The 25324-nt window shown below is 45.3% G+C and overlaps 1 protein-coding gene across 13 annotated transcripts in view; it reads left to right on the forward strand.

Moving 5' to 3' along the window:
• The window catches only part of NEK7 (NIMA related kinase 7), a 136478-nt gene that overhangs the window by 20094 nt on the left and 91060 nt on the right, over positions 1–25324 (forward strand). For 2 of the 13 annotated variants that reach the window (XM_060396770.1, XM_060396773.1), the window contains exon 1: positions 5051–8184. The exons of 10 other annotated variants lie outside the window; for them this stretch is intronic. The gene's annotated coding sequence lies outside the window, so the exon portion shown is untranslated. Of the gene's footprint in view, positions 1–5050; positions 8185–12818; positions 22016–25324 lie in introns of those variants that run through there. One more of the 13 variants, XM_042229304.2, reaches the window with a different exon arrangement.

A 25324-nucleotide genomic window follows, 5' to 3' on the forward strand; every position in this document is an offset into this window, starting at 1 on the left:
AGCAGTAAAGGGGTATTTACAAGTACTGTTTTTAAAAAGGATTATCCTGGCCAGAAGGATTCTTCTTGATAAAGCAGGATGCCTGAGAGGAAGACTCCTGTAACCGTGCAGGTGTTCATTTAGGGAATCAGGGGGTTTGGGACCCAAGGCTGGCTCAGAACTTCCTAGGATGCGGTTGGGTTTCGAGCTCATTTCTCTATGGTCTTGAGTACTGCATTGCAGCCCATGAAACCCCAGCTCCGAACTGTGGCTTCACAGAGCAGAGAAAATGTTCATATTCAGATTTCTGCAGTCTTGAGGAAGAAGCTGCAGTTACTCAGGCTGTGTGTGCGGGTGTGTGTGTGTGTGAACAGGCACAGACAGGATGAGCTTTGTACTGATTTATAGGAGTCAGGAAACCTGGAGTTCCATTCTTTTCTCCTGCGGCAATCTTGGATAAGTCATGTAACTTCTCTCTTTGGAGTTTTCTCACCTGTAACCTGAACGTTATTCCTCCCTGCACTGTGATGTTTTGAGAAGTTGCCTGTGATAACATTTTAAAATTCCAAAACTCTAGGTCTCAGAGGTCACTGAAGCATATTGGTACTTATTTTACTGGAAGAGGACATATGAACATAGAATTTGGAAACCCTAAAAATCAAGGGATTAAGGAAACATGAAGATCTTTTTTCCTTTTTCTTTTGGGTTTTCAAGTAAAAAGTAAGCATGTAGTTTTAGCTGCAGTATTTACTAGTATTTAAAAGACTTTGTGTTACAGGAAAAATTAATAGTAAAGTTGCGTCATGATTCAGAATCAGTATTTACAGTGCTAACATTTTGTTAGTTATTCTATTCACTATTTACACAAAAATCTGCTGTTTTAACTGTGTGGTAAAAAGTAAAGTGTCCATGAGATCCTGCAGGCAGGAATACTGGAGTGGGTTGCCATGCTCTTCTCCAGGGGATTTCCCCAGTCCAGGGCTCGAGCCCAGGTCTCCTGCATTGCAGGCAGACTGTACCCATCCGGGGCACCAGGGACTGTATAGCTCGGTGCACACATGACGGAAGAGGTTTGGACCAGGTTTCTTCTCTGTAACAATTTGCTGGAAGAATGGGGAGGCTTTTCTTCACCTGACAGATGGTAGAGGGAAGACACTGAGAAGGCAAGTGGGCTTCTAGGCGTGTTTTTGCTGGATGGTGACAGAGTCATTGCTGGAATTCATGATTTTTGTTGTTACCACATTTCCCATTTAAGCACAGCATCTTTTGCTGATGATTATGACTTTGTAATAATATTTCATAGTTATAATAGTTTTTTAGGAAGATAGTCAAAGGGTGTCTGGTTTTTTTTAATTGATTTGAAGAATCACAATACGAAGCCACAAGGATTATTTTCTGTAAGAGGACATACTTTTTTTCCTTTGAGAAAACAAATTCTCAGGCTTATTAAATAAATTATGTTCATATAGTCATTTACTAAAAAAAAGTGTGAATAAGTAATGGGCTTATAGCTCACACATTTTTCCATGTTGATTTATAATAGGAAAAACTGTATACAACGTGTTTCATGAAATGATGCTCTAAATATGCATTCATAAAGTGGTTGACCTCTCCACATAGGAGAAATATCTATGTGGAAAAGGTTAAAAGGGAATAAGTTATGAAACTGAGGATGTCACCCATTTTATATCGTTTACCCCATTAACTTTATACACGTAATAGTTCCCATGCTACCTTGATGAGATAAATAATTATAAATCAGAATTTTAGAGCATCACATCATCTTTAAATAGTTCAGTAGACAATAGCAAACCCGGTAGTATTAACTTGATTTTTTTTTTGGGTGAGGTCAAGCCTGTAGTTGAAATGTCTTAAAAGCAAAGCAAAACTATTCCTTCTTGGTATTTCAGATTTCAGACTAATCGGTCAAGGTTTGCTTTTCAGGAGGGTTTTCCTCCATGAAGACTCTGATGGAATGGCTTCCTCGGGCTCCCTCTCGAGCAGCCCAGGCTCCCGGCCTGGAGCTGCTCTGTCTGAGGAAGCTGCTCTGTCAGGAAGCTCTGCATTTGTGCACCGTGACTTATTTCAGAGGAAATTAGAATCCGGCAGGCAGACGTTTGAGACTGGAAGGGACTTGGGAATTCAGGCCATCCAATACCTTCATTTGATACTTGAGGTGACGGAGGCCCAGAGCCTTCAGTCAGACGTTACACAGAAGGTTCCTGGTTAAAGTGGGTTGAGTTGTATTCTCTGTGTCGTATTCAAATGCTGTTCTCCCGTGGCTGTTCCTTGTGTTTGTGAGCATCTCCTTAATAACATCACCCAAGAAGTAAAGAGGAACGGTAAAGTTCTAAAGAGGTAGGTTGTAGGACTCTTAGATTTCATTCAGGGCTGTAACAGAGGAAATGATTATTTGAGAAATTTCTCCTCAGTTCAGTTCAGTTGCTCAGTCGTGTCCGACTCTTTGCAACCCCATGAATCGCAGCACACCAGGCCTCCCTGTCCATCACCATCTCCCAGAGTTCACTCAGACTCATGTCCATCGAGTCTGTGATGCCATCCAGCCATCCCATTCTTGGTCGTCCCCTTCTCCTCCTGCCCCCAATCCCTCACAGCATCAGAGTCTTTTCCAATGAGTCAACTCTTCGCATGAGGTGGCCAGAGTACTGGAGTTTCAGCTTCAGCATCAGTCCTTCCAGTGAACATTCAGGACTGATTTCCTTTAGGATGGACTGGTTGGATCTCCTTGCAGTCCAAGGGACTCTCAAGAGTCTTCTCCAACATCACAGTTCAAAAGCATCAATTCTTTGGTGCTCAGCCTTCTTCACAGTCCGACTCTCACATTCATACATGACCACTGGAAAAACCATAGCCTTGACTAGACAGACCTTAGATAGGCTAATCCACAAATTGTATTTAAAATATGATTTGTTAATGTTTAACAAAATGCTGTAAAGCAAATCAATTTCTGCATGAAAGGGGCTGTGCTTAAAGACCTCATTAAGCTTTGACAATTAATGAAATAACTACATTTGTTAGTACACCGGGTTTTATGTTAATACACTTACCTTTGACATATTAAACAGAAGTGTCAAGTTCCACATAGTCGACTGTAATGGACACTTTTGATATCAAAACTAAAAGTCCGGGGCGTCCCTGGTGGTCCAGTGGCTAAGACTCCCTGCTCCCAGTGCAGGGGCCTGCGCTCGAGCTCTGGTCAGGGCGCTAGATCCCGTGGGCCAGAGGTCGTCATTCACAGGCCACACCCAGAGATCCCGCATGCCGCAGCGGTGCCCACGTGCTGCAGATAGGACCTGGCCCAGCCAAGTGAGGAAAATAGTCTTTAAGAAAGACTATAAATCCCTAAGACGTAGAGATGTGCGTAATCTGACAGCCAGCTTTCAGTTCTGAGGGTGTTCTTGGACATGATAGTGGTTTTGCCACTCTTGAGTTTTCTCTTTTATTTAAGTCATGTATTAAATAATAAGTAGGTCTTGTTTGGCCTTTGTTTCCAAGCGGGCAAGGCTGCTGTAATCTCTCCGGCTTTGAGCTGGAGAGAGGACAGTGGTGATTAAGGGGGGGTGTGGGAGAGAGAAAGGCTGCCTGGTGTCACCTCACCTCCTCCTCACAGCCCACGGTTCTGGTCCTGGGCGATGACTTGCTCCGTTTTCTGGTTGGTGTGGCCTGCGATTTTGGTTTCTGTAGGTCTTACATGTAGTTAAGTCATATGAAAAAGTCCTGCAGGGAATTTAGGTTTAGTTTTTTGGAAACATTACTTCTGGTTTTAGATTTTAGAACCTGTTACTTTTCAACTCTCTGTCCTTTGTTCCATGATATTTACTCAGGGGCTTAACCAGACTTGACTGTTTCAGGGAAGTGTAGTCTAGCTAATCAGCAGCCGTCAGACCCTGCAGCTCGTGAAGGCACCTCCTGCAGGTGGACTGAGAGCCATCTGTGATCACGGATTCGGTAGCCCTGAGCAGTGGTGTCACTGACAGCAAGGTGATGCCCTCGACACCCTGGAGGGACCGTAGAGGGGGTGCGTCTTCCTGGCTCCAGGGGATACGGTGGGGCGGGGGGCCCTGGCTGCCGGGCTTTGCCTGGAAGCCCTGGAGGTAAGTGAAGTTAGGACTTCTGCAGCTCAAAAATGGGCCAGTTTGGCAAAAAGAGTGGGGCAGGAGGCTCTGATTCATTCTCTCTGTGGCTGCCAAAGTGGAATTTGTGAAATGGAAAACTAGCTGTGACGCCCCGTCTGAGAACCAGCCAGTCTTCCAAGGCTGCATGCAGTAGCAGGAAACCCGAGCCTGCCCTTGACTTTCCATGGGCTGCGTCTCCTCCAAAGCCTCTTCTGGGCTCGGAGCTCTTCCAGGGAAGGCTCCCTTTGTTGTTCGTCTCGTTTTCCTTGGTACCCGCCAGCTCCACAGAAGGGAGTCAGTACCTTTCTGTAGGATAAATGGGACTGTAATTCCAGCCTAAGGAATTTGTACTTAATTTTAATGGTGGAGAACAATTAGGCAGTTTTAAGCACAAGAATGATATGGTGAAGGTATTCTAGGATCTTTATCAACAATAGATTATTATGATGCAAGCCTTCTAAGCATTATGCTCTGAAACGCCTCAGACTTAGAGTAAGTACACATTTGTAGTCCCAGACATTTGGGTAAGTTACTGATGGAGCCGCTCCTTGCTGCTGTTCAGTCACTAAGGCTCATCCTCTGTCGTCCCCTTCTCCTGCCCTCAGTCTTTCCCAGCATCAGGGTCTTCCAATGACTTGGCTCTTTGCAAAAGGTAGCCCAAGTATTGGAGTTCAGCCTCACCATCAGTCCTTCCAGCTAATATTCAGGACTGATTTCCTTTAGGATGGACTGGTTGGATCTCCTTGCTGTCCAAGGGACTCTCAAGAGTCTTCTCCAGCTGCTCTTCTTAATTTTACGCTGAAGTAGCATGTAGAGTCAGTTGTAACCACGGCTTTTTAAGTTTACCGAGATGGAGCAGGACTAGGTGGACTTTATTTTTTCATTCCTTTGGCAAATATTTGAATGTCTCCTCTGTGCTTGCTACGTTCGGAGCTTTGGCGGACACAGCTGTAATGGGGCACAGCATGTGACTGCAGGAAGGATTTTTAATGCTTGAATGACTGAGAACCCTAGAGGGGCTCAAAAATCATGTGAAGAGAACGTGTCAGTAAAGAGACATTTTCCTTTGCTCTCTTCACATGTCTCTGAAGGACATCGCTAGTGTCCTGGGAGAGTAGGGGCCTCCTCTGATGATCCTCAGACACTGTGAGTGTTGGCGGTACCCGGACCGTTTAACAGTTTGGTGTTTAATTAGCGATACCTTTCAGGTGGTTTAGTAACAAGATATGCCCTCGCTGGATTTCAGTTCTAGGAACGCGTGTCAGTGTTATGCTGTTGGTGCTCCCTGGCTGTCCACAGTATACTGGGCACCCTGGCAGAGCGCAGGGCTGTGACTTTGTTCACTGGGCAGTTTTCACAGGTGGTGAATACGTTATAAATAAGTGTGCATGGTACTCCACTTCCGTAGACACTGGAGTTCGTCATAGTAATAAGTCTATGACTTTGCCTCAGCACCATTTTCAGAAGGAGCCTATTAATAAGCACCGTGCAGCTCAGAACTTTGTTTCCTCAGTTGACAGGCTTGACTGACTTCTTGTCAACCTATTTGAGAGTTTTTAAATGGCTTTATTGGAAAATTTGGAATATATTTTCAATTTAAAATAGTCAAACTGCTTATATATTCAGAGAACTTTCATTTCTCTCTAGATCATCCAAAAATCTGGAATATTTTGTGACTAATGGTTGACCTGAGGATTCTTAGACGAATTTGATTTGTGTTTGAAGTGGCTTTGCCAATTCCGGAACACACCCACACCCAGCAGACATGATGGTGGCTGTGCCAACAAGATTGTCCTTAGGTCCAGTGACGTCACGACACAGCGTTCTAAGCCAGAGGAGAGCGTTACTGGTGGTTCTGGGAAAGTCCAGTGACAGTGCCCTTTGGAAAGCTACTAGGAAAATCTGTATTAAAAAGTGTCTTCACTCTGCTCTTTTCAAAACACAAGCAGGGTTGCCTGTGAAGAGTGAGGGCACGAGCGTGGCCGCCTACCTCTCCTCTCTGGGGAGTGTCTTCTGCTCAGCACGTACTGTACCATTCTGTATTTTTGCTTTTCTCAGAAGAGAAGCTTTTTTGCCTAGTGATTGTTTTTGACCTAATCCTGTATCCCTGGTGGGTCAATGGTAAAGAATTCTCCTTCCAATGCAGGAGACCTGGGCTTGATCCCTGGGTCGGAAAGACCCCCTGGAAGAGGGCATGGCAACCGACTCCAGTATTCCTGCCTGGAGAATCCCATGGACAGAGGAGCCTGTGGGCTGCAGTCCATGGGGTCGCAAGGAGTGGGACACGACTGAGCACTGCGCTGGACTCATCTGTATTTGAACTTGGTTCTGTCATGAACGGGAATTGTGTCCTCAGCTGAGATTAGTGAGGTTTTCTGGTGGGTGTTTTGCTTTAAAGAAGTGTTTTCAGTGGCTGCCCCCTGTTAGGTGTGGGTCAGCCTCGTGAAACTACCTGAGATGTGAAACTTTCACTTTGCACCCCTCTGGGAGGGAGGAAATGAGTTCTCCCAATTTAGAACGTCCCCCGGCAAAGCTTTCTTGATGGCTCTTTTAAAGTTTGTTCTGACTTGCAGAACTTAGAATCTCATTTCTTAAACTATAGTGCTCTGATATAAGAACAGTTGACGTTTCAGAAATATGGTGTCTCAGCACAGAAGGACGCAGCCTTCCCTGGCCATCCGTGAAGTGGATCCTCTCTGTGTGTGAGAACAGACCGAACACCCCATCTGGGGGTGGGGGTTGCTGCTGGGAGGAGTCCCGCCTGCCCTGTTGCTTCCTCTTCTCTGCCTCCCTCCCCAAGTGAACCCCCCTCCCCTGACCCTTGAGGCTTCAGTGGAAGGATTCCTGGACACCCCCACCCCCTTCCCCCAGACTGTTCCATGCCCCTTATCACTTGGCCTTTTTCACGGGTCAAGCGGACCGTGCTTATTACTGGCCCTCACGGTGAGCTTTGCCGACCAGATTGCAGACGCCCCGAGGGCGGCGGCCCTGTCACTTTTGTGCAGGCCAGATGCCCTGTGCCTAGAACGTGTCTGCTTATCACAGGCCCTGATAAATAGTGTCCGTGAGCTGACCAAGGAGACAGGAAAGCCATCAGAAACACTTAATCTGTGTCCATGAGCATCCGTGTTCATGAAATTGGGTGAAACACAAGTCAATCTGAGAATGAAGAAGAGAAAATTGGTATGATAATGGTAATTGCCGAAATTCCTAAAAGTCACATTATGCCAGAAGATTAGATTTATAATCATGCTGACCAGCTTCCCATTGTGGATTTGAACGAACCTGAAAATAAATTCCCCAGGGCCTTCCTCCCAATCAGCTGCTTAGTTTTTATTTCTGTCCTGACTGTGCAGCTGTCCACGCATCAGCTGTGCTCACTGACAGCGCCGCCGTCTCCCCTGCAGCCCGCCCAGCGTCTGTAGCCCGTGTGATTCTGCCTGGCCTTACTGATCAGGTTCTCCTCAAAAGTTCACCGTGGTATCTGATTTCAGTGTTTCCTTTCTTGGAAAACATGGCTCTCCTCCTCCCTCCCAGGGTCTCATGGGTTTGGAAACTGTTTTTGTGATTGCTTACTGCCTGGTGTGGTGACCTTCTGATGGCTGCTGAGTTGTGGAAATAGGTTTGATGGTGGAGAGACAAGAGGACAGGCTCTCAAGGAGGGTTTTCCCTCTGTTTTTAAAGTGTTCTTGTTCTTAATCATGGCCAACCTGATTTAAACATTAAAAACAGTTATTCTGAACTTTTCTCACACTAATGAGCGTTCTGGACGGAGCACAGAATATACATGTGAGCAACACACACTGAAAGTGAAAGTCGCTCAGTCGTGTCCGACTCTTTGTGACCTCACGGACTACACAGTCCATGGAATTCTCCAGGCCAGAATACTGGACTGGGTAGCTGTTCCCTTCTCCACGGGATCTACCCAACCCAGGTCTCCCGCATTGCAGGCGGATTCTTTACCAGCTGAGCCACCAGGGAAGCCCAAGAAGACTGGAGCGGGGAGCCTGTCCCTTCTCCAGCGGATCTTCCCAGCCCAGGAATCGAACCAGAGTCTCCTGCATTCCAGGTGATTCCTTATCGACTGAGCTATCAGTAGAAGTTGATTTCCATGTACATTTGCTTGTGTAATCTTAAGCTTTCTTGTTAGCTGCGAGGTGTCACCCAGGGAACTGGTTTCAGAAAGCTGCAAATTATTGAATTTGCTAAAGAAACAGATCGCAGTGGTCCTGTGCATCGTATTAATATGATGGTTGCTTAAGGCTTACCTACAAATTGGTGTGGGAACAACAGCTGATGAAAGGGCCCAGAGTGGGGAGAGAGGTAGTCTTGTTACTTGTTTCACTGGAAACAATGTTGGTATAAAAAGTTATGTATAAATATATAGAGCTGGGTTTTATTAAAAGAAAGGATTTGTTCAGTTTGATTGGTGATTGGTTGCTGGTCGTCTTCCAGGTAACCTGTCATTTCTATTTCAATTTCCTGAGGCCATACCGTCGGGTGCATGCAGAAATACTGAATGTGAAAATGAAAATCTGTAAATCATTTTCTCTGTTAAAACATGAACCCAGAATCTTGGCTCTCAAAGATACCTTATCTCAAAGGAGTTACATGTTGCAGAGAAGAGAGAACTTATGCTGCGCTTCTTCAATGAGCCAGAAGATTTATGTCACCAGATCACCTTTCTAATGGTCGTTTTATTTAAACTTACGGTCAGTAAGTTTAGAACAGTAAACTGACTCATGGAAATTATTTTAACCTGTGAAAGGATATATTTGAAATTATTTCCGTAGCTATTGAAATACTATCTTACTTAGTTTTCGGTTTAGTAATGAACTCAGCTATAAAGGAGTCTTGGTTGTGTGTTTGATGAAATAGAACACTAAATTCATCGAGGTAAGAATTCTGATTTGTTGAACTTCCTCTTGCCTTTACAGTTTCCTTTAAAGGTTTGAAATGCCAGGGTACTGTGTGAAGAACAGGTGGTTGTCGTTTTATCTTGTTTTTCAATTCAGTTCAGTCGCTCAGTCGTGTCAGACTCTGCAGCCCCATGGACTGCAGCATGCCAGGACTCCCTGTCCATCACCAACTCCCAGAGTTTATTCAGACTCATGCCCATTGAGTCGGTGATGCCATCCAGCATCTCATCCTCTGTTGTCCCCTTCTCCTCCCACCTTCAGTCTTTCCCAGCATCAAGGGCTTTTTGCAGTGACTCAGTTCTTTGCATCAGATGGCCAAAGGATTGGAGTTTCAGCTTCAGCATCAGTCCTTCCAGTGAACATTCAGGACTGATTTCCTTTAGGATGGACTGATTGGATCTCCTTGCAGTCCAAGGGACTCGCAAGAGTCTTCTCCAACACCACAGTTCAAAAGCATCAATTCTTTGGCACTCAGCTTTCTTTAGAGTCCAACTCTCACATCCATACATGACCACTGGAAAAACCATAGCCTTGACTAGATGGACCTTTGTTGGCAAAGTAATATCTTTGCTTTTTAATATGCTGTCTAGGTTGGTCATAACTTTTCTTCCAAGGAGTAAGCGTCTTTTAATTTCATGCTGCAGTCTCCATCTGCAGTGATTTTGGAGCCCCCCAAAATAAAGTCTGACACTGTTTCCACTGTTTGTCCATCTATTTCCCATTAAGTGATGGGACCGGATGCCATGATCTTTGTTTTCTGAATGTTGAGCTTTAAGCCAACTTTTTCACTCTCCTCTTTCACTTTCAAGAGGCTCTTTAGTTCTTCTTCACTTTGTGCCATAAGGGTGATGTCATCTGCATATCTGAGGTTACTGATATTTCTCCTGGCAGTCTTGATTCCAGCTTGTGCTTTATCCAGCCCAGCATTTCTCATGATGTACTCTGCATATAAGTTAAATAAGTGGGGTGACAATATACAGCCTTGTTGTACTCCTTTTCCTATTTGGAACCAGTCTGTTGTTCCATGTCCAGTTCTAACTGTTGCTTCCTGACCTGCATAGAGGTTTCTCAAGAGGCAGGTCAGGTGGTCTGGTATTCCTATCTCTTTTAGAATTTTCCACAGTTTATTGTGATCCACATAGTTAAAGGCTTTGGCATAGTCAATAAAGCAGAAATAGATGTTTTTCTGGAACTCTCTTGCTTTTTTGATGATCCAGCGGATGTTGGCAATTTGATCTCTGGTTCCTCTGCCTTTTCTAAAACCAGCTTGAACATCTGGAAGTTCATGGTTCACATATTGCTGAAGCCTGGCTTGGAGAATTTTGAGCATTACTTTACTAGTGTATGGAATGAGTGCAATTGTGCGGTAGTTTGAGCATTCTTTGGCATTGCTTTTCTTTGATATTGGAATGAAAGCTGACCTTTTCCAGTCCTATGGCCACTGCTGAGTTTTCCCGATTTGCTCACATATTGAGTACAGCAGTTTCATAGTATCATCTTTCAGGATTTGAAATAGCTCCACTGGAATTCCGTCACCTCGACTAGCTTTGTTTGTAGTGATGCTTCCTAAGGCCCACTTAACTTCACATTCCAGGATGTCTGGCTCTAGGTGAGTGATCACACCATCATGGTTATGTGGGTCATTAAGATCTTTTTGTACAGTTCTTCTGTGTATTCTTGCCACCTCTTCTTAATATCTTCTGCTTCTGTTAGGTCCATACCATTTCTGTCCTTTATTGAGTTCATCTTTGCATGAAATGTTCCCTTGGTATCTCTAATTTTCTTGAAGAGATCTCTAGTCTTTCCCATTCTGTTGTTTTCCTCTATTTCTTTGCATTGATCACTGAAGAAGGCTCTCTTATCTTTCCTTGCTATTCTTTGGAACTCTGCATTCACATGGGTATATCTTTACTATTCTCCTCTGCTTTTTTCTTCTTTTCATAGCTATTTGTAAGGCCTCCTCAGACAGCCATTTTGCTTTTTGCCTTTCTTTTTCTTGGGGATGGTCTTGATCCTTGTCTCCTGTACAGTGTCACGTGCCTCCATCCATAGTCATCAGGCACTCTATCTATCAGAGCTAGTCCCTTAAATCTGTTTCTCACTTCCACTGTGTAATTGTAATGGATTTGATTTAGGTCATACCTGAATGGTGGTGTGGTTTTCCCTACTTCCTTCAATTTAAGTCTGACTTTGGCAATAAGGAGCTCATGATCTGAGCCACAGTCAGCTCCCAGTCTTGTTTTTGCTGACTTTATAGAGCTTCTCCATCTTTGGCTGCAAAGAATGTAATCAGTCTGATTGATTGATATATCGATCTGATATCTGATATAATCAATCGCCACTGCAGCACTGCACAGCTGCCGCTCTGTCTTACTTTTATTGTTGTTATTTAGTGGCTGTCTTGCAGGCTGGAAAGGAGTCAGTACTGAGACTCGAAAGTTAAGCGGCAGAGCGACCACCTGGACTCTGCAGTCCATGGAAAGTGATCAGGTTGGCCTGAGCTGTGCCAAGGATGCTGAAGGTGGGCGGGGAGACTCAGAGATGGAGGCAGCGCTGAGGAGGCACCAGCCCAGCAGCCTCCGTCCTCCTGCTGGGGTCTTGACCTGGAGCAGAGTAGGGGCCTGGATGGCCCCTGTTCTCACTTTGAGTTGGGTCAGAGCTCCTGAACCCAGGGCTGTCATTGGAAACAGACATTTGAGAATCTTGCTGCCTTTGGTTAATGATAACATAATTGATTGTTGATTGTATAAACCAGTGTCTTATTCTTTGATTAGTTATGTTGAGTGCACAATTGAGGGAAAAAGACATTTGCATATTTGCAGTGAGGTGGACTGAGCGTCCCTCTGAACCCGGAATGAGCAGGCCCAGGACACCGCCGGCTAGAGCGTCGCAGGGTCAGCTGACGTTCGGTTGGACTTTCCATTGTTAATCCTGCTTTTGGTTTTTATAACCTCTGGTTAAACATTCTTTCCAGGGAACAATTTGTATACAGATCTTCGTGTGGGAACACATATCCTATGACCCACTTACAGTCCTCTTTAAACAGTCAGATGAACGTTAAGGGCTTTTAAGATGAAGTCAGATTTTATGTTTTAAGATATTTCAAAATATTTATTCTCTGGGGACCAGCCACTGAAAATTATTTTATTCATTCCTGGAGGGGCTCTGCTCAGAATAGCTACTAAGCGCTGATGATACACTTTAAAAAAATAGAAAATGTAAGGACTCAGTTAAAGGGCTTTGAATGTGTCTTAAGAAGTTGTTAGAATGAATAAAGAATTTGTATCATTTAAAATTTAAACTTTAGATTCCACTGATTTAAGAAAAAGAAGGGGTGAGTGTCATCCTTTTGTGTTTACTTAAATTACTTGATCCATATGGCCGTCACAGTACAAACAGACGTGTTAATTTGTTAAGAGCACAGTGCTGTATTAGTCCGGGTTCTCCAGAGAAACCGAACCAAGAGGATATGTATATAAACACGCACTCAAGTTATACCTTTCTCTGTACATGTGGTTACCTTAATATGTAGCCTGCCACGTACCTAGCTCTGTACCCACTCTCACACATATACAGATGCACACATGTAGAGAGAGCCGTTGTGAGGAATCGGCTGGTGTGGTCACGGAGGCTTGGGTGCCCCAGGTCTGCCATCTGCAAGCTGGAGACCCAGAGGAGCTGGCGGTGGTGGTGTCGTATCCGAGGCCGGAGGCTCCTGAACCAGCAGCATGGGTGCGGGCGAGTCTGCAGGCCTGAGGATCCCACGTGCGGCGGGGCGGTCCCTGCCGGGCCGGGGCGCAGGCTCTGCAGCTCTGGGACGCCCTCCTCTCCCTGCCTGTCTGTCCTCCGCGGGCCTGGAAGGGTGGGTGATGCTCCCCCGCACTGGGGGCCGGTGTGCGTGTGGGCGGACAGGTGGCTTAACTGCGCGCTCCCCTCCGCCAGAAACTCTCTCCCGGATGCTCAGAAATCATGTCCAACCGAAGACCCAGGCAGCTGTGACCCAGTCAACCCGACACATAAAATGCACCATTCCCAGCACCACCAATAATTCTTTCCTACGCGCTGTTTCCGAAAGTGCTTGTCCCCTGCTTGACTCGGATGAATCCAGAAGACAGTGTTCTGATGAGAGTATTACTGTAGCACCAAGTTTTCTTCTGGAGATGCATACAAGATACCCAGCGACGCCCTCTCGCACCCCCAGTGCTGAGGACTGCTGTCCAAATCCACCGTGCGACCCCGGAGTGGAGGCGGGTTCCGGGCGGTCTCTGGAGGTTTCTGTCCGCTGCGGCAGACGTGGCAGACTCACAAGACCCGTCCGAATTTCAGCATGCCTCAGTCTTCCTACGTCCACTCACTGAAACTTTCTCAAAAGGCGAGCAAGCCCACTTGAACTGTCAGAGATGAGGAGTTTTTATGCCATTAGTTTTCTTTAAGGCTTTTTGAATGACTTAGGCTTTAATAAAACCTGTGTTTATTGAGTATGCTGTTTTCTGGAATGCTAGAATTAAACTAACAATTTTTCTAAATGAATAATTATCACTATAATTATACTTTTAGAGATTCAGCATTTTTTTTTCTGAAAGTGTTTTGTTTTCTTTCTTCCTACCATTTATTAGAAGATTGGCCCAAGAAGAGAAGAATGGTTTCTTTTTTTAAATTTTGTTTTCTTTCCAGCAAGTGGGAGTTGTCAGAATATTGACTTTTCTAAATCAGTAGAAAGTTTTTGCTGTGTTTTCTATTAGGTAAACAGTAAAGGGATAGTCATGAATTTTTTTTTTTTAAACAATATTTACTTGGTTGCACTGGCTCAATTTGGGCAGATAGGATCTTCTCTCTTCAGTGTGGCGTGTGGAATCTTTAGTTGTGGCCTGTGAAGTCTTAGTTGTGGCATATGGGATCTTGTTCCCCAGCCAGGGGTCGAACCTGGGCCCCTCAGTCGGGAGTGGGAAGTCTTGGCCACTGGATCACCGGGGAGGTCCCAGTCATAAATTTTACGTAGTATTTTGTTTTGGGCTTCTCTGGTGGCTCAGATGGGAAAGAATCTGCCTGCAATGCAGGAGACTCGGGTTCAATCCCTGGGTCGGGAAGATCTCCTGGAGGAGGGCATGGCTACCACTCCAGTATTCTTGCCTGGAGAATCCCATGGACAGAGGAGCCTGGCGGGCTGCAGTCCGTGGGGTCACAGAGGGTCAGATATGACTGAGCAGCTAACATGCATGCGTACAGTGCTTTTTAGGCTTAGAGGGGTATGGGGCCTTTGATCTTATTTTATTTGGTGTATCCCTTAGTATCTTTTATATTTTTAACGTGTTTAGAAACAAGTCATAACAGACATCAAGTTTAACAGAGATTACTTCTGTTTTAACTCAGTGGATTCAGTTCAGTCGCTCAGTAGTGTCCGACTCTTTGCGACCCCATGAATTGAAGCACGCCAGGCCTCCCTGTCCATCACCATCTCCCGGAGTTCACTCACACTCACAGCCATTGAGTCGGTGATGCCATCCAGCCATCTCATCCTCGGTCGTCCCCTTCTCCTCCTGCCCCCAATCCCTCCCAGCATCAGAGTCTTTTCCAATGAGTCAACTCTTCGCATGAGGCGGCCAAAGTATTGGAGCTTCAGCTTTAGCATCATTCCTTCCAAAGAAATCCCAGGGTTCATCTCCTTCAGAATGGACTGGTTGGATCTCCTTGCAGTCCAAGGGACTCTCAAGAGTCTTCTCCAACACCACAGTTTAAAAGCATCAATTCTTTGGCGCTCAGCCTTCTTCACAGTCCAACTCTCACATCCATACATGACCCCAGGAAAAACCATAGTCTTGACTAGACGGACGTTAGTCAGCAAAGTAATGTCTCTGCTTTTGAATATGCTATCTAGATTGGTCATAACTTTTCTTCCAAGGAGTAAGCGTCTTTTAATTTCATGGCTGCAGTCACCATCTGCAGTGATTTTGGAGCCCCCCAAAATAAAGTCTGACACTGTTTCCACTGTTTCCCCATCTATTTCCCATGAAGTGATGGGACCAGATGCCATGATCTTAGTTTTCTGAATGTTAAACTCATTAAATGTTGAGTTGTTGCGATTCCTAGTTTTTAGGTTGTAACTCTTGTGGTCTGTGATGTACAGACTATGGTTTATTGTATGTTATTTTATTAATCTGTGGGGTTTTAGTGGAAGAGGGTTGTATCTCCATTGTGGTAGGGGGGGAGTAGCAGAAGTGAGTCCTACCAGAATTACTCTTGTGGGGCAGCCACACAGTAGTTCAGTCTGCGGTGGTGGTGCTTACTTGTACCCGACTCTTAATGACCCCGTGGACCCTGCCCGGCTCCTCTGTCCATGGGTTTCTCCAGGCAAGAACACTGGAGGGGATTGCCATTTCCTTCTCCAGGGGATCTTCCCGACCCAGAGATCGAACCCGTGTCTCCTGCACTGGCAGGTGGTTCTTTATCACTGAGCCAGCAGGGAAGTTCGGTTTTAACTTTAGTATAAATGTAATAGGTCTGTATCCTGTTTTATCTCATTGATTGACTTTATTCCTTTGATAAACCCGGAGTATGTAGTGGAGTACTTAGTGGAGTGGGCAGGCTCCAAGGTTACCGGAGAGGGTTTCAGATTAAAAGGGCCAATGTAGTATTTCCCAGGTACTGGATGTTCACTGAGCCCAAGTGTGACAGATATGTGCTTTAGCTCAGGGGTGGGCAGACTATGGCCTGTGGCCAAATGTGGCCCCAGCTGGTTGTCCTGAATGAGGTTACACGAGAACACAGCCCCCTATTGCTTGGTGGATGGTCCATGGCGGCTTTGCTATCAGGGTTCAGTGACTGATACCAGCTTGTGAACCTGGACATGTTTGCTTTCTGGCCCTTCGCTGAACAAGGGTGCCAGTCCCTGCTTTAGATCATCAGACTTAAGTGACTGAATTCCTTCACAGAATCCTTCATTAATATGCTATGAAATTGGCCGCCACTGAAAAGAAAAAAGCCTCTGTCTTTCTTGTTCAGTTCAGTTCAGTTCAGTCGCTCAGTCATGCCCGACTCTTTGCGACCCCATGCACTGCAGCACGATAGGCCTCCCTGTCCATCACCAACTCCAGGAGTTCACTCAGACTCATGTCCATCGCGTCAGTGATGCCATCCAGCCATCTCGTCCTCTGTTGTCCCCTTCTCCTGCCTTCGGTTTTTGGGCACGGCTTTTTAATGCTTCCGTCTCTCCTGTGTCTGAATCTCACCCTGTTGATACTCTGCTGGGAGAGGGCAAGTGGCCCTGGCAGGCACGGTGTCTGCTCGGGGCTGTGTGAGCCTTGAGGAAGTAGCAGGACTGGGCGGTGCACCTACCCTCCTGGGCCACAGACAGGGAACGTGGGAAGGTCACCCTGAAGCTTCGTTTCAGAGTGCAGCAGAGACTAGACTGGTGTGAGACCCTGCCGGTTGAGAGTCATCAGCCTGGGAGAGCCCTTTGTTCAGCAGGGCTTTTAATAACCCTCGTGGCAGTGCAGAGAACAGCGTGGTTTAGCTTCAGCCCCGAGCTGAAATGTCACGTCTGAGGACACCTGGTTACAATCATCCGTCTCAGGCCTCCGGGCTGCTGACTGTCCCTGGCTGAATGTGGAAAGTCAGAGGTGCTTGCGCCAGGCCTCCTTCCAGACCAGAAATAGCTCAGGCGTGGCCTCAGCAGTGCTGCAGTCCGCGTTGGCTGCCCCAGCGCACGCAGGGGCTGGGTGTTCGCACGCATCAGTTTTCCTGCTCAGGTTCTGGTGTCCTCCGGAGCACGGACCAACGCGGCCTCCACCTCTGTTCACTCGGAGGGCTGCCTGGGCGCCCCGGGAGCCTGGCGTTCCCCTGCCAGTCTCAGGGAAGGTGCCGAAATCTGTGTGGAGGCTCCATGCTCAGGAAGGTGTGATCTTGGGCTGGACGCCGATGATGGTCGCATCTCTGGAGCGCGGTGTGCGCTCCTCGCCCCCGACCTTCCCTGGCACCTGCTCACCAGGGGTCTCACTGGAGTAGCCTCCCAGGCAGTCTCCGCTGGGAATGTCTCGCTGGGATGGTTCCACCAGGCTGGTCTGGCCGGGAGTCTTGGGGGCCTGGGTGGTGGAGGGGAGCAGTATTCTCCCCAGTCTCCCTCCTAGCTAATGTCACTCTCTCGTCAGGAGGGAAGAGGGTGAAGGAAAAAAACAGAAACAAAAATTTGTTGCAAAAAAATCTTGTGGCTGCTTTTGGTTTTGAGCTAGACTCGGCACATTTGAACCACAAGTGCTTTTAGAATAAAATAATATGAAGTTTGCATGCATTCACACATTGCATTTATAATCATTTCTCTCCCCGCCATTGATTTCCAAAGTCCATTTAGTCTCTCAGAGATGGTAATCCTTGTGTGAAATTGAAGAGGAGAGTGAAAAAGTTGGTTTAAAGCTCAACATTCAGAAAACTAAGATCACGGCATCTGGTCCCATCACTTCATGGGAAATAGATGGACAAACAGTGGAAACAGTGTCAGACTTTATTTTGGGGGGCTTCAAAATCACTGCAGATGGTGACTGCAGCCATGAAATAAAAAGACGCTTACTCCTTGAAAGAAAAGTTATGACCTACCTAGATAGCATATTCAAAAGCAGAGACATTACTTTGCTGACTAACGTCCATCTAGTCAAGGCTATGGTTTTTCCAGTGGTCATGTATGGATGTGAGAGTTGGACTCTAAAGAAAGCTGAGTGCCAAAGAATTGATGCTTTTGAACTGTGGTGTTGGAGAAGACTCTTGAGAGTCCCTTGGACTGCAAGGAGATCCAACCAGTCCATTCTGAAGGAGATCAACCCTGGGATTTCTTTGGAAGGAATGATGCTAAAGCTGAAACTCCAGTACTTTGGCCACCTCATGCGAAGAGTTGACTCATTGGAAAAGACTCTGATGCTGGGAGGGATTGGGGGCAGGAGGAGAAGGGGACGACAGAGGATGAGATGGCTGGATGGCATCACTGACTCAATGGCTGTGAGTGTGAGTGAACTCCGGGAGTTGGTGATGGACGGGGGGCCTGATATGCTGCGATTCATGGGGTCACAAAGAGTCGGACACGACTGAGCGACTGAACTGAACTGAACTGAATTGAAATAGATGGCGCAGTGCGCGCCCACATCCACGCTGGAGCACCTGCGGGTCAGCTTATTGCGGTTCATGTTCGTCCGGGGCCGCGCCTCATGAGCTTGGTTTCTGGAGCCATGATCCTGGGGCGTCAGTTGCTCTCATGGTTATTTTGGGGGGCACATGTGTTGCGTGATACAAAGAGAGTAAAAACTTGGCATCTTCTAACAGAAACAGTTGACTGGGAGTGAAGGTTTCCCCAACGTGACCCAAGTCCAGCTCCTCCTGCGCTGGAGGAGGTTGGAGAAGCCGCACAGGACACCCCAGCACTCAGGGACCTCGCTGCCCGGGGGCAGCAGGAGTGTGTGCCGTGCTTCTGTCTCCACCGAGAATGGGGTTCCTGTTCGCTTGGCCACTCTTGCTGCGCCTCTGAGCCCGAGAGCCCTGTCCGGGGAGTGGGGACCACAGTGAGGGCCGCTGAGGACTGCGGCCCCCATTCCCGGAACACTTCCCCATCAGGACAGGCCTGCAGCTGAAAGGATGGGAAGGCCGCCCGCACCCCGCCCCTGGGTCTGGGAAAAGCAGCATTGGTGCAGCCTAGACCAGGCCTCGCTGCCTCGCTGGCCTCCCTTCTTCCCGCGGCTCCCTCCTCCTTGCTCTTCCCTCTCTCCTGATTTCCTTCCCCGAGCCTTTCTTTCTCAGAGGTCCTCTCCAGGAATGCAGCGGTGGGTGCACCCTGGCAACCCATCCAGGGCTCAAGAGAGGAGCGCACGTCTTAGCCCTGACCGGTCGCTGCGCTGAACCCACAGAAAGGAAGATGCGTGATGGCTCTTAGGCTCAACAGCTTAGACATACTTACTTGTTATTTTAAAAATCAAACTCAGATTTTCATTTGTAAGTATGGTCTGACATGACTCTTCCAAACATTGTAATTTAGGGAATTAGATCCTAATACATGGTTTTGAAACCAATGGATGATCTGTTTAGATCTGTTTTAAATAGTGAGGGGGAAGACATTCAGAAGAGACTTCTGTGTGTGCTGAGAGGTGTTTATGTTCCTTCTAATTTTACTTAAAAAGGCAAACATACAATAATAACATGTTAACAACAGAAATCCACCTGAGAGCGTCTGGAGCTCCTACTGGGGTCACTCCCCCCTGCCCCGTCCGCCACCCCCACCTCCCTCCCCTCCCCAGATCACTGGTCAGTGTCCTGGAATAACCACACCACCCCCCACCCACCTTTTCTTTCTGTTTGGGTCCAGTTTAGACTCACACAGAGGAGCGTGAGCCGCCTGTCTGCCGTGTCTGACGCAGCCCGGTTGGTGGGCCCGGCCTGTGGGGCAGGTTTGGTGGCCAGCGAGCTGGTCACCCCAGCTGCAGTGATGCCCCGGACACCAGGGCAAAGTGGGACATAGCCTGTTAAGTTCTAACACCGTGTAGTTCACAAACCAAGTCGTGCACCGTCCTCCTCTGTGTACCTTTTGTGTATATTATTCAGCGGAGAGATGCAGGTCCCACTCCAGACGGATCGGCTGGAATCAGGGGCCGGGAATCGGGGCGGTGGTCCAGACAGCTGAACAGCAGCAGCAGCACAGACCTGGTAGCCAGGCACGGCTGAGAACTGCTTCACAGGCTGCGTTCAGGACTGGTTCTGTTCAGAACGGGCTGTTAGAAAGTAAATCTCATTTAGGTTTAAGCAACTCTTTGCTGCATCAGTGCATAATTAAGAAGTGAAGGTGATGTGTTTACTCACAACCTACACCGCACATTTTCTGACTTCGTCTTATGTATCCTTGAGCACCGTCTTGGGTTTGAATTAATCCAGCCTCTACTGAATGGTGGTGTGTGGAGCCTGTTGCTTATTAGATTTGCTGAACTAGGGAAAAAGTAGCAAGTAAAAAGATGACTTACTGGAGTATTTCTTTTTCTTTAGAGACATTACATTTTTTTTTTTAAAATGTTAGCAGTATGAAACAGCAAAGATCCTAGGAAGAAGAAACTTAATTTTTTTCAGGTTTGATATATTTATTCAGAGGGTGAGTCAACTGGAATGAAGCGTTTTTTAGCATTATGAAATCCAGTGTTAGGAAACCTTTTTCTTCGCAGTTCTATTACAGGTTTATAACCCTGAAGAGTGTCTTTCATCTGGAGTTTCCCATGCACTCAGGTGTTTCGCGTGACCTCTGATGTGATCGGCAGTAAAGACTGCGGTGCAGCGGTGGCTGTGAGCATAAACCTCTGACATCATATTTTATAATGGATTTAGGAGAGAGGAGGAGGAAGGGAAGGGGTAAAAATTTGAGGACTGACTGAGTTAGGGATGTGTGTTATCTTATTTTACCAAGACACAATTTTGGACTTGCTGAAAACAAACCAGAAAATTATCCTAGATAATATATTTGAAGACATTTACTTTTTGGCATTTTTGAATTCTAATAGCATGCTCTACTGTCTTTTGCAGTTGAAGGTTAAAAATGTAACTTTAGTATCAGAATTAAATAATAAGGTAGAATCAAAGTATTCGGTCACAGACAGCTTGTTTTCATCAAATTCATTGGGAAGTGACTTCTAGTAAACCCAGCAACACTGATTTCAGTCACTCAGTGGCTGTGAGGAGTGAGTAGTTGGCTGGCGTGTGCTCATTATGCTTTTGGCTCTTTGGTCCCTTGATTAATCTCAGGATTCTGTTTCATGTGCTACAGAGTTTGTATATAAAATGCTTCTGTCTCACACAAGGATGTATATTAGGGACGAAGATAAGATCAAACCAGCAGGTGTCACAAGAACCATAATGAAAACGTTGGCCCTGATTATCTCAACCTTTGTTTTGTTACTTTTCAGTGATTCTTTACCAAAAAACAACGTTAAAATGATTTTTCAGTGGACACTTCTCTGCCTTCTCGTGTCGAACCCTTCTTTTCAGATGTTCTAGGGAGCATGTTTGAACTGTAGCAGTGGCTCTAAAAAGATTTAGTTCAGAGAAGGACATATTTACCGAGTGTACTGAACTTTTCTTCTTTTCACTTTCTTGAAAAATAGTTCACCGTAAATTACTCCATATCCAGAAAGTTTATATTTTACTACTTAAACATATCTCTGGCTGGCTGTGTTCTACTTTTTTCCATATTTCACTCCTATTGACTAGTCAGCAAGCGTATGCATTTTATAGGAGTAGGAATAGGAATTCATAAACAAACTGTCCTCATACTGGGCTCAATTGTTCAGTGTGAAAATACAGCACTTACATTCTTTCACACCCTATTATCTGTTTTATTTGAGGCCAGTTCTGAGTCAGTGAATAATCACGGGGCAGTAATGTCTGCCTTTCCAGAAAAGCGAAAGGTTCAACACATTTCTCAGTCTGCCATAATTTTTATTAGAAATTCTCTCTCTTATTTCCTTGTTTCCCACGTGATGACTTGACAAATACAAATCCTGTAGGCAAATAGGATGCCTGTCTTTTACGATGGCCTCCCTAGAGTAAACAAACGATGAATGAGGAAGGAGCCACTCACTGAGACCGCAGGGGGCTGCGCGGAACGCAGGCTGGCAGCAGGCACTGTTCATTTCCTTACTTCTCAGCATACCAGATAAAGACCTTCTGTTTTGCAAGCAGCGTTATTAAAATCTTAACGTTACCCAGGTAATCTCTTTGCTAGATATTTACCTGTGTGAAGTGAAAACCTAGTGTGAACCGGTACGCAGATGTTTACAATGGTTTTATTTGTAACTTCCCAGAACTGGAAAACAAGTCACATGTCCTTTACTTAGAGAATGGATGAGCAAACAGAAAGCCTGAGCAGACTGCGTGCAGCAGCACAGATGCGTCTCAGGGACACTGGGCTGAGCAGAGGAGGCCCAGCTCAGAGGGCTGTGCTCCGGGTGGCTCCATCCGCACGCTCTCCTGGTAAAGGGGAAAGGAAGGGACGGAATACAGATGAGCGGTTGCTGGGAATGGGTGGGGGGGGGGGGGGCGCGTTTGACTGTGAAGGGACACAGAGAATTGTATGGGCCGACAGACCTTCTCATTTTGTTTCTGGTGGCAGTTAACAAGGCTAAATTTGCCCAAATGTATGAAAATCTTACAGGAAAATGGAAATTTTCCTGTATATAAATTATACTACAATAAAAAAAGTGCTAACATAAGTTTTAGACAAGATATATAGACTAGCAAGGTAAAGATAGTGTTAATTTGTACCTTTCTCTTTCCCAGACATTCTAAGAGGAACCTCACAGCGCTTTATCTCCACGTAGCCTTCTGTTCATGTGGCGGTTTTCACGTGTTCAGCCCTACTGTCACTTTTATCTGTTGGCTCATGCCGATAACACTTACTTAAATGTCTGCCAAATGTCTGCCGTCGCATTTATGATTGCTTCCTGCGTCTTCTGCCTTCTCTCCGAGAGGGCTTTCATTCTGTCTGTTCCGTGCTGGTTTTTGTCTGTGTGGTCTTGTTTGCTAGAGTGCCTGATTATTTTTTGTTACCTGTCTGAAATTATATGTTTAAGATTGATAGTAGAAGTGATTTGAAGCCTGAGATAATCTCTTTGTCCAGGGTATGTTTCCAGGTGTTTCTGCCAGGTGCCTGGGGGTTTAGCTCTGTGTGTGTGCCTGCGTGCTTAGTCGCTCAGTCATGTCCGGTTCTGCAACCCCATGGACTGTCGCCCACCAGGCTCCTCTGTCCATGGGATTCTCCAGGCAAGAGTACTGGAGTGGGTGGCCATTCCCTCCTCCAGGGGATCTTCCCGACCCTGGGATCGAACCCCTGTCTCCCGAATTACAGGCGGATTCTTTAACCCTGAGCCATCTGGGAAGCCCATTCTCTCAGAGATGACCTCAGTCCAGTTTTGGGGGATGTAATGCCCTGAAGGTCGTCCCAGCCCACTGGCGGGGGTGTCGCCAAGGCCTGGTGGGGAGCTGTGGACTGCACTGTTGCTCTCGTCCGCAGGGGTGGGGAGTGCTCTGCAGCCCCAGTGCTCAGTGGGGAGTGCCCAGATAGTAGACCCCCATCTCTGGGTTTTCCTCCACCCTTCAGGTACTGGTCCTTTAACTCTTCCCTGTTTCCAAACTGTGATGCTTTATAGTAGATTAAAAAGCATTTGTATAACTAACTGTCCTCCTGGGGGTAGGGGGTTGTCTGAATTGTCCTTTTGCCATTATGGAAGTGGAGTTTGCCTGTATTATTTTTTATACCCATACATGTAATTCAAATGTGCTTTAAAAAAGAGAACAACAACTGTTAGGATACTTCTGCAACTTGCTATTTTTGATTTACTATGCTGTGAATTAACATTAGAATTATAGATGGCTGTCTAGTCACTGTATGTTTAATTCCGTGCCGGGTATCGAGGGGGTGCAGTGACGTATAGAATAGACGATTTCCTACCTGCATCCGGCTGATCCTCTGGTAAAATAGTTAGCTTAAACAAGTGCATGATCATCTAATTGTCAGTGATAAAAACAGTATACTTTGAGTACATCTAACACGGAAATTCGGAGAAGGCAATGGCACCCGACTCCAGCACTCTTGCCTGGAAAATCCCGTGGACGGAGGAGCCTGGTGGGCTGCAGTCCATGGGGTTGCTAAGAGTTGGACACGACTGAGCGACTTCACTTTCCCTTTTCACTTTCATGCCTTGGAGAAGGAAATGGCAACCCACTCCAGTGTTCTTGCCTGGAGAATCCCAGGGATGGGGGAGCCTGGTGGGCTGCCATCTATGGGGTCGAAGAGTCGGACACGACTGAAGCGACTTAGCAGCAGCAGCAGCAGCAGCAACATGGAAGTTGTCTCTGAATCTTGCTTTTTCGTTTCACATTGTATTGGGTACATCTTTAACTATCATTGCAATTTTTATAAACGTTTGGTCAGTCTAGGGTTCCATTTTCTGTATTTACTATAATTTATTGAGACATTTTCTTATTGTTGGACCATTATGTTGTTCATAGTTTTCCTTTTTGATAAATGTCTTTTAATATACATTCTTGTATGTAATCCAGAATTCAGTCACTGATTTATTTCTTTAGGACTGAGTTGTGGGATTAAGAGTACTGAGTAAAAGGGTATGAATGATTATTAATGTTTATTTCTGTTTTGATTTCTAGAAAGGTTACTACATATATGTAAGCATTACATGTAATTTAAAAATATGTGTCATTCTGAAAGGCTAGCAATTGCATACTTTGTCATTGTTTAAATTTGTATTTCTTTATCAGTAATATTCAACATGTTTTATATTTATTTCTAATGTCATTTCTTTGTGCCTATAAACTATACACAATGTTAAGATAGGACATTCTGCTTTATGAATGAAACTGTAGTGTTCGATTTAAAACTAGAATTAGATCTTCTACTTTTTTTTCCCCAGTGCTATTATTTTATTATTTATACTTGGATTGCAATTTTTAACTTGCCTTTGTTGAGAATACTTTTTTAAAAGTTCCGTAATGAGTAGCAGGAAATAACTTCTGAAGTCTTTAGTAAAATGAAAAGTATATGTTAGTTAGAGAAGGAACCATATAATTGATCATTGTTTATCTTAAATCTGTCTTCAGATTGCTGCTAATAGTTTAATATTTAGGATTTTGTACTAGGTCTGCATTGGTTGCAGAGAACCTGGGTAGTGATGAAACTGTCAAAATATGTGTGTGGAAACAGAAGGAGAAAGATTTTTAATGAACAGAACCAATACATATCCATTGTTATGATTTGGATTTGCTAAAGCTTTAAGTTAGAAATTGAAAGATTGCAAGATTGACTGGCCTTTATGTCTTCATTGTTAGGTAATTTTTGTTGCAGCATGAAGGAAATATTTTTCTTTAGCTCAGCATTCTTTAACTATAATTACCTTTTTAAAATTTAATGGCTAGTTAGGTTTTTTGACCAACATCATGATCACAAGTAAAATTCACTAAATAATTTTCTTACAAATAAATATTTAAGTCTCATCTTTTTATATTCTATTACATATGTTTCAGTACTATATTTTACAGTTGACAAAAAGTCAGGTTTGTGTTTTGAAATGTATGATTTTTAAGTCAGTATCTGTAAAAATTAAAAATTTTTAAAGGTGAAATTCATTGAGGATGTCTGCAGATAATAAAGATTCTCATTTTGTTGAAGATTTTATCTAAGGTGAATATATTAACTGAAGGTATTTATTTCAAGTATTATGCAGAAAAAAGTATATAGTTAGCATGATTTAATTTCCTTTTAACTGT

This window comes from Ovis aries, chromosome 12, assembly GCF_016772045.2.
Source record: "Ovis aries strain OAR_USU_Benz2616 breed Rambouillet chromosome 12, ARS-UI_Ramb_v3.0, whole genome shotgun sequence".
Taxonomy (NCBI): domain Eukaryota; kingdom Metazoa; phylum Chordata; class Mammalia; order Artiodactyla; family Bovidae; genus Ovis; species Ovis aries.